Source organism: Gopherus flavomarginatus, chromosome 21 (assembly GCF_025201925.1).
Source record: "Gopherus flavomarginatus isolate rGopFla2 chromosome 21, rGopFla2.mat.asm, whole genome shotgun sequence".
NCBI classification, from domain to species: domain Eukaryota; kingdom Metazoa; phylum Chordata; order Testudines; family Testudinidae; genus Gopherus; species Gopherus flavomarginatus.
In genome coordinates, this window is record NC_066637.1 from 533,336 (window position 1) to 543,259 (window position 9,924).

General features: G+C 45.6%; 1 protein-coding gene across 1 annotated transcript in view; it reads right to left on the bottom strand.

The window, feature by feature from the left end:
- The window catches only part of PARK7 (Parkinsonism associated deglycase), a 38,566-nt gene extending 28,658 nt beyond the window's left edge, over positions 1–9,908 (bottom strand). Inside the window, exon 1 of the mRNA XM_050931835.1 lies at positions 9,590–9,908. The gene's annotated coding sequence lies outside the window, so the exon portion shown is untranslated. The remainder of the gene's footprint in view (positions 1–9,589) is intronic.
- Between the last annotated feature and the right edge of the window lie 16 nt (positions 9,909–9,924).

Below are 9,924 nucleotides of genomic sequence, written 5' to 3' on the forward strand. Positions count from 1 at the left end.
AGAGGGGTGCAGGGACCTGCTGCTGAATTGCCACCGAAGAATGAATGAAGCAGCGGCAGCAATTTGGCGGCAGGTCCTTCCCTCCGACTCAGGGACCCGCCACCGAATTGCCACCAAATAGCCTGGAGTTCGCCCTTGCCTTGGGCGCAAAAATTCCTTGTTACAGCTCTGAAAAGAAATCTAATGAGGTTCAACAAGGACAAGTGCAGAGTCCTGCACTTAGGATGGAAGAATCCCATGCACTGCTACAGACTAAGGACTGAATGGCTAGGAAGCAGTTCTGCAGAAAAGGACCTAGGGGTACAATGGAGAAGAAGCTGGATATGAGTTGACAGTGTGCCCTTGTTGCCAAGAAGGCTAATGGCATTTTGGGTATGTAAGTAGAGGCGTTGCCAGCAGATGGAGGGACATGATGATTCCCCTCTATTCGACATTGGTGAGGCCTCATCTGGAGTACTGTGTCCAGTTTGGGGCCCCACACTACAAGAAGGATGTGGAAAAATTGGAAAGAGTCCAGTGGAGGGCAACAAAAATGATAAGGGGACTAGAGCACATGACTTATGAGGACAGGCTGAGGGAAGTGGGATTGTTTAGTCTGCAGAAGAGAAGAATGAAGGGGGATTTGATAGCTGCTTTCAACTACCTGAAAGGGGGTTCCAAAGAGGATAGATCTAGACTGTTCTCAGTGGTAGCAGATGACAGAACAAGTAGTAATGGTCTCAAGTTGCAGTGGGGGAAGTTTAGGTTGGATATTAAGAAAAACTTTTTCACTAGGATGGTGGTGAAGCACTGGAATGGTTTACCTAGGGAGGTGGTGGAATCTCCTTCCTAAGAGTTTTTTAAGGTCAGGCTTGACAAAGCCCTGGCTGGGATGATTTAGTTGGGGTTGGTCTTGCTTTGAGCAGGGGGTTGGACTAGATGACCTCCTGAGGTCCCTTCCTACCCTGATATTTTATGATTCTATGAACTGTATCTGGTATATAAATATTGATTTTAATATTTCATAGTTATGCTTTGTGAGTGATGTATTTCTAATAGGCTTCCTGAAAAGGGGCTATTTCTATTTGCATGGTAATGAAACAGTCTTCAAAAGTTGTGGAAGGCCTTCAAAGAGACTGAGACATTACATAAAACACCTAAAACACTAAGCTCCTCAAACCCATATCAAAAGTATTCCATGAAAACAGTGAAAACCTTGTATTAAATGCATACCAGCATTCATGCCAACATTAAAAGAAAAGAAATGAGAATTTAACATAAACTGGTATAAGGGGGAGAAATGTTACTGGATGTTGTTAGGTGGTTACCCTGGCAAAGGAGGGTGACACCTTTGCAAGCCAAGCATGGCTCTTACCAGCACTATTCGGATTGCCAACCAGGGCCTAGCATAGGGGTAAAATCCTGATTTATTGCTCCACACGCTGGGCTGTAGCGTCACTTTCCACAGGCACCCAACGCCTGTGCACTGACGCCTCCAGCCAAGAGAGCTGCCTCAGCGAGAGGTGTAAGCCCGGCACGGGCAGCGCTGCCAGGGAGGGGCCTACACAGACGGCACGGGGGGAGCAGCGGGTCGCCCCTGGCCTGGGCCTCACACTCAGCTGGCGCGGGGGGGAGGGGCAGACTGAGGGGGCTTTGAGACGCCCCAGGCGGACGCCTGAGCCCGGGCACCACGCGTGACGCGGCCCTGCAGGCTCGTGACCTTTACCGATGCGGGCGATAACGGCGGCTCCTGTGAGAGAAGGTCGCGGCCTTTAGCCGGCGAGGTCGCTGACAAGCTGCACTTCGAGCCTCTCCGGCGTCTGAGGGGGAGGGGGCGTCGGTGACGTCACGCTCGGCAGGCGTCACACCGCCTCTGCTGCTGGTCAGCGCTGAGTCAGGGCGGGCTCTGCAAAGGCGGGGGGGGGGGGGGGCTGCTCGGCCCCGCCCACGGCCCAGTGACCCAATGGGGGCCGCAGTAGGCGGGCCGCCTCGCGAGGGGATGCCGCAAGCCCCAGAGAGCGGCTCCGCTGAGGGGCGGGGACGTCACCCCTCCCCTCCCGCTGGGGGAGAGGACGCGGCCCTAATCCCACCCTCGGCCCCGCCAGGATCCATAGAAGAGCGGTCCGAACGGCCCCCGCGTTGGCATCAATAGTGTACTATACCCCCCCAAGCCATAAGGGCCCAGCACACACCGCCCCCGCGTTGGCATCAATAGTGTACTATACCCCCCCAAGCCATAGGGGCCCAGCACACACCACCCCCGCGTTGGCATCAATAGTGTACTATACCCCCCCAAGCCATAGGGGCCCGGTACACACCGCCCCCGCGTTGGCATCAGTAGTGTACTATACCCCCCCAAGCCATAGGGGCCCGGTACACACCGCCCCCGCGTTGGCATCAATAGTGTACTATACCCCCCCAAGCCATAGGGGCCCGGTACACACCACCCCTGAGTTGGCATCATTATGGGTCAGCACTACCTCTGCCCCCAATCCATAAAGGATCAGTATGCACTGCCCCCAAGTTGGCATCAATGAGCACCAACCCCTCCAGGATCCATAGGGGATCAGTCCACAGTGCCCACCAGCTGGCATCAGTATCAGCACTACCCCCCAATCCATAGGGGATCAGTATGTACTGCCTCCAAGTTGGCATCATTATCAGTCAGCACCACCATCCCAATCCGTAGGGGATCGGTATGCACAGCCCTGGAGTTGGCATCAATAGGATCGGTATTAACCCATCCCTCCAAACACACTCCAGCAAGGGATTAATAAGGGACAGTACTAATCTCCCTACAGGGGAATTAATATAAGGGTAGTGCTAATCCTCCCTTCCAGAGAAGGTATCAATATAGCATTATCCACCCCCCTCCAGGATGCTAATATTTCTTCTGTTCTGAAGCAGACTTTCTCCTCTCTTCAGTTAAAGTATTTCTGTAAGTATTCCATTATTACCCTGTGGCATCCCTTTCATCTTCCAGTTGATCAATAGTCTAAAAACCATTAGTTGAAAACAAACAACATGATGGATCTAAATTGTTGTTTGTGTAATCAGGTGCTTGTTTTATGAGAGAGAAGACTTGCTAAATAAACTTTTTTACTTTAGCTCAGGAATTCTAAGGAGCATCCCCTTTCTCAGTTCCTTAAAAGAAGAGTGAACTTGCTAAAAAGCTTCCCACAAAATCAATGACTTGAAAAATTTGTAGTTAGTTAATATTTATACAGCACTTTGAAGTTTTCTTTTCAGTTGGCTAATGCTTAGGATTGTCAAGATATAGGACCAAGTTCCGCACAGACTTACACCACATTGATTGAGGCAAGATAGGTGACAGATCTTTTATTGGACCAACCCCATTGAAAATAAGGGCAGAATTTAACTTAAAGAGCACTATGTAATTGGAAAGTATTATTGCTCAGAATAAATTCTGACATAGAGCACTAGTAAGTGTAAATTATGATTAGTATTCATATTAAGCTATACAAAATCTGTAAATCTAAACATGATGAACAGTGATGGTTCTGTAATAACTATCTTTAGTTAATATGTAAATATAATTAATACAATCAATCTTATTAGATTTTCTTCTGCTGTCACAGTGCACGTAAGTCTGCCATACTGCTGCCTTGCATAGAAAAATGTGCTAAATCTAGTGATGGGAAGTCAGCTGCTTCACTTCTGCATGAAGGGTCACATTGCAGCCCACAAAATGTCATTCAGAAATTGAGATTAGGTTTAGTTAAATTCAACATAGTTCTGACGTATTCACTTTTTTTCATTTGAGGACAGATTAGAATTCATGGTGATAATTTTAATGTTATGGGGGTTGTTAGCAACCTGTACAGTGATTAACACTCCCACAGCTGAATTTCTGTGATGCAGTTCATGGGATTTCCCAGTCTGCACAATCTGTTAAACACTCATAGCAAAACACTCCATGTATTAACTATAAGCGACATGTAGCATATCGTACCTTGTTCTTCCCTGGAGCTACTTTATTTTGGCAGTACCCTATAAATAATACTGATAGGCAGGTTATACATGCATCTGGTTACTAAAAATGTATATTTTCAAAGCCACCTAATGAATTTGGATGCCCAATTACTATTAATGGGAACTGATTATCCAAATGCCTTGAGTCTTTGAAAAATCTCAGGCATGAAGTTTACTAATGTTATACCTTTGTTCCTGATTTGTCACTATAAATGACGTAGTAGGAAGGGCATTTGCAAACAGGTTCAAATTACAGAAAATATTTTAAAATTAAGCTTGGATAAAGGTCCTTCACATCCTCAGCACAATAGCATGCTTCACTGGACAGAGGAATGATTGACATTTCACTATCAAAAGTATCATACACTTGGATAATTTAATTAAGAAAGAATAGCTAATTCTTTTTGGGTCACATCAAGTAGTGCCTGGAAATGAATAATAATAAAAAAGTCCCCCGTTATATTTATATTGATATTTAAGAGCATGTAAAGTACAGAGAATATGAAGCAACAGAAATCCACTGTGAAAATTAGAGAAAACCCCATTTGACTTTATCACAAAATCAAGAGATGGAAGGTAGATTTATACCATGAAACACTTCAACATCATTAAAGTGCTATTTAATCTATGATCATTTATTACTTCTTCCTATTTCCTGCAAATATTTCGAGGAGGGGTATACTTCTGGTTAAGATACCGAGCTGATACTCGAGAGAGAGAGAGAGATTCTATTCTTGGCTGTTCTACAACTATAATTTGCTATTTAATATTGGGCAAACCACATAAACCTGGATTCAGCAAAGCACTTATCCTTAACTGTAACCAGGGGTGGCTCCGGGCACCAGCGCAGCAAGTGCGTGCCTGGGGCGGCAAGCCATGGGGGGTGGCGTGCCAGTTGTTCTCAGGGCGGCTGTCAGGCTGCCTTCAGCAGCATGCCTGCGGGAGGTTCAGCGGTAATTCAGCGGCGGGTACATTGCAGGCACAGGCTGGCGGACCTCCTGCAGGCATGCCGCCGAATCCACTTTACCAGTGGACCTCCCGCTGGCATGCCACCGAAAGCTGCCTGATTGCCGTACTTGGGGCGGCAAAATACATAGAGCCACTCCTGACTATAACTATGGGATTTAAGGATGTGCTTAAGGACTTTTTTCTGGTTAACAGGTGACTTCTAAGTGCTCTAAAATCCACATTTTCCTCAGATATCCTTAAAAGTTGCTGTGACTCCTGTGGGATATGGGGTAAGGTTAGTATAAAAACATAAGAATGGCCATACTGGGTCAGACCAATGGTCCATCTAGCCCAGTATCCTGTCTTCTAAAAGTGGCCAGTGCTTCAGAGGGAGTGAACAGAACAGGGCACTTTATTGAGAGAGCCAAACTCTGTCATTCCGTCACAATTACTAGCACTCAGAGGTTTAGGGACACCCAGAGCTTGGGGTTTCGTTGCTGACCATTTTAGCAAATAGCCATTGATGGACCTATCCTCCGTGAACTTATCTAATTCACTTTTAAACACTGTTATAGTCTTGGCCTTCACAACATCCTTTGGTGAGGAATTCCACAGGTTGACTATGTGTTGTATGAAGAAATACTTCTTTGTTTTAAAACTGCTGCCTATTCATTTAATTGGATGACCCCTGGTTTTCATGTTATGTGAAGAGGTGATTAACACTTCCTTATTCACTTTCTTCACACCATTCATGATTTTATAGACCTTTATCATATTTCTCCCCCCCCCCCCATCATCTCTCTTCTAAAATAAAAATTCCCAGTCTTATTAATCTCTCCTCATATGAAAGCTGTTCCATACCCCTAATAATTTCTGTTGCCCTTCTCTGTAATGTTTCTAATTCTAGGACATCTTTTTTGAGTTGAAGTGACCAAAACCAGGGCTGGCCTTAGGAAAAATGGTGCCCTGGGCGAATTTGTATTTTGGCACCCTTTCTTTGAGTTTGCGAACTACAGTGTGGGGTCCAGGGTGTGAGGACCAGCTCCTGGCCCCAGAGCCAGACAGGCTGCACAATGAGGTGTTGCTGAGCCCGGGGACTCCTCTGGTCATACATCCCCAAACACCAAGCAGGACAGCAGGTGTGCAGCCACTACCTATGCCCGCAAGAAGGAGCAAGCCCTGCTGGCTGTACATCCCCACCAGGCTGGCAGCTCCAAGTGGCATTACCCACCCCCAGCCCTTGGTTCGCCTGCACTCACCCTCCACTCTGGCAGCCCAGGCCCAACAGCTTACTGCACTCACATGGCACCTCCCTGACCACGGCGCCCACCTGTAAGGCCATCCCTGACCAGAACTGCATGCAGTACTTAAGTCATGGGCATACCATGGATTGATATAGTGACATTAGGAAAGGAACAGATAATAAGATAGAAAATATCATAATGGTTCCTAACATTGTTAGCTTTTTTGACTGCCGCTCCACATTGAGCAGATGTTTTCAGAGAACTATCCATAATGACTCCAAGATCTCTTTATGGAGCAAAAACAACAAGGAGTCTGGTGGCACCTTAAAGACTAACGGATTATTTATTGAGCAGTAATAGCTAATTTAGGCCCCATCATTTTGTATGTTTAGTTGCGATTATGTTTTCTCAGCGTGCATTACTTTGCTTTTATCAACGATGAATTTCATTGGCCCATTCTTGGTCAGTCATCCACTTTTGGGAGATCCCTTTGTAACTCTTGCCAGTCATCTTTAGACTGAACAATCTGTTCAACCTCATATTTAGCTGTTACACTTTAAGTACCTATCCCAAACCTGAGGTTGAGCTCTGGGTAGCTCAAAAGCTCGTCTCTCTCACCAACAGAAGTTGGTCCAATAAAAAGTTTTACCTCCCCAACCTTGCCTCTTAACTATTTTGAGTAATTTTGTATTGTCTGCTAACTTTGTCACCTCACTGTTTACCCCTTTGAGAGATCATTTTTTAATATGCTGAACAGCATTGGTCCCAGTACAAATCTTTGGAGACCCCGCTATTTACCTCCCTCCATTCTGAAAACTGACTGTTAATTCCTACCATTTGTTTCCTATCTTTTAACCAGTTACTAGTCCATGAAAGGAGATTCTCTCTTATCCCATGACTGCATAATCTGCTTAAGAGCCTTTGGTGAGGGACCTTGTCAAAGGCTTTCCCGAAAGTCCAAGTGTACTATATCCAATGGATCATCCTTATCCACATTATCCCTTTACAAAAGCCATTTTGGCTCTTCCTCAACATAGTGATCCAAATTTGGGATTGGGGGCTCTTGTCAGAGGAAGTGGGAGGGTAGAGGTGGGACACTGGGAGGAGTGGACATGAAGGTGAGTGGCAGGAAGAAACGAAGGGTTTGGGGCAAAGGGTGCCTGTCAGCCTCACATTCTCGCCTCCTGTATGTGTGCTGGGATCTTGGGGAACCTTGCCACCATGCAATAGTAAGTATCTGGGGGGCTCCGTCCCACTTAGGGTCAGAGCCCCTTTCCCTAGTCCTTCATGTGATAATCAGGAGCTGGGGGCCCTTTTTGCTCTAAAGGGCTCTGAGCCCCTCTTCCTGTCCCCTTATGTGAGCTAGTATCTGGGGAAGCTCTGCCTCCTAGTAAGAACAGGCATGCTGGGAGCATGCACCAAAAACACATTGCTGAGACGGGGGTCAGTAGTTGAGAATGGGCATGCCTGATGCATTCACAGGTTCTCAAGCACTGGCATGGGGGAGTAGATATGAGAACACCACTGAGATAAGTGGAAGCAACAAAGAATCCTGTGGCACCTTATAGACTAACAGACGTTTTGGAGCATGAGCTTTCGTGGGTGAATACCCACTTCGTCAGATGCATGTAGTGGAAATTTCCAGGGGCAGGTGTATATATATATGCAGGCAAGCTACAGATAATGAGGTAGTTCAATCAGGGAGGATGAGGCCCTGTTCTAGCAGTTGAGGTGTGAAAACCAAGGGAGGAGAAACTGGTTTTGTAATTGGCAAGCCATTCATTAATCAGGATTAAACAAAGACTGTGAATGGCTTGCCAATTACAAAACCAGTTTCTCCTCCCTTGGTTTTCACACCTCAACTGCTAGAACAGGGCCTCATCCTCGCTGATTGAACTAGCTTATTATCTCTAGCTTGCCTGCATATCTCTCTCTCTCTCTCTCTCTCTCTGCCCCTGGAAATTTCCACTACATGCATCTGACGAAGTGGGTATTCACCCATGAAAGCTCATGCTCCAAAACGTCTGTTAGTCTATAAGGTGCAACAGGATTCTTTGTTGCTTTTACAGATCCAGACTAACACGGCTACCCCTCTGATACTTGAGATAAGTGGAACAGCTTACATATTTCAGAGCTATTGTTTCAGGCTGCATTTATCTACCTGGAACAGCAGCAAAGAGTCCTGTGGCACCTTATAGACTAACAGACGTTTGGAGCATGAGCTTTCGTGGATGAATACCCACTTCGGATCTGACGAAGTGGGTATTCACCCACGAAAGCTCATGCTCCAAAACGTCTGTTAGTCTATAAGGTGCCACAGGACTCTTTGCTGCTTTTACAGATCCAGACTAACATGGCTACCCCTCTGATACTTGTCAACTGGAACATTCTCATTCAGCTGAGAACATCACATTGAGATGAATGAGCAACTTCATATCTCTATGAGCTTCCTATGCTGCAGATGGCTATGTAGAGCCCTTTCATCTCTCTGTACCTCAGTTTTTCCATCTGTACAATGGTGATAATGATGTTTCCCTCCTTGGTAAAATGCTTTGAGACCTACTGATGAAAGAGCTAGGTATTATTATTATTACTACTACTACTGTTACCTGGCCACAGTAGTGTCTGAACTGCACACTTACATAATTACAACTGCCTAAATGACCACGAACTCTTAGGGTTAGGGTTAGGGGTTCTCTTTCTGTTAAAAAAAAAAAAAACGAACACTAGAAACTCATTGACAAAAAATGTAACTAATGCTGAGTTAAAGTTGCCTGGTGTCTCATGCCCTTCCAGATTGTCGAGTTCAGCAGAACTCTTTCTTAAGGTTTTGAAAACCAGACAACGCAAAGTTTAACACCCATGCAACTTTATCTCTGCCATCTCTGAGCGATGCTACGCGATATCGATAATACACATACTCACAGGCTTGCCTGTACATTGTACAGGAGCTATCTACACCTGCCCTACCCTCAAACACTTAACCTACTTCATTGAAAGATCACCACATCTGGTGCATTTTACAACACTTTCACCCTTACCTACAATGCCATCTAACACTATATGCACTTACCCTTCATTAAAATCACAGACCACACTCATCTCTCATCCAACTGCTGACAGTTCCTGGCACAGAGACCCCTGGGCCCTTCTACTAACAACCTGCACAGCACAGCTGAAGTAACGCATACTGAGTCTCTCAAGGTACACATGTAGTTCTTTCCATTGATCACACAGACATAGATTAGGAAAGGGGCTCAAACACACACCCTCCCAGATCACTTCATATAACATTCACAACTAATCCTTTCACTAGTCAATACAACTATACCTAATACAGCAAATGCACCTGTCATGTACACAGATGATTTCCAGGAGCTATTGCCAGCTCCAGGGAGGCAGAGATAAGGTTAGTGGGCACATACCTTCGCTCTGCATTTCCTTGTCTTCAGAAGTTTTGAGTTTTGCTGAACTTGATATTGTAGAAGGCACAGGATACCACCAGGCACCCTTAAAGCTGAGTTAATGAATGTTTACATCAATGAATTATTGAATATGTATTTAGGAACCTATCTTTAGGAACAGATTTTTAAAAATATTGGCTGATATATGTAAATGCATCTGGGCAAGTACTTCAGAGTGTGGCAAGGTTGTAGCTTTTAGTTAACCCAGGATACCTCCTGTTCTCACGTTTAGGGAAGCGTCCTAGGGGCACAGAGTATGGGAGAGCCAGTTTGTCAACAGCAGAGATTACAAAACA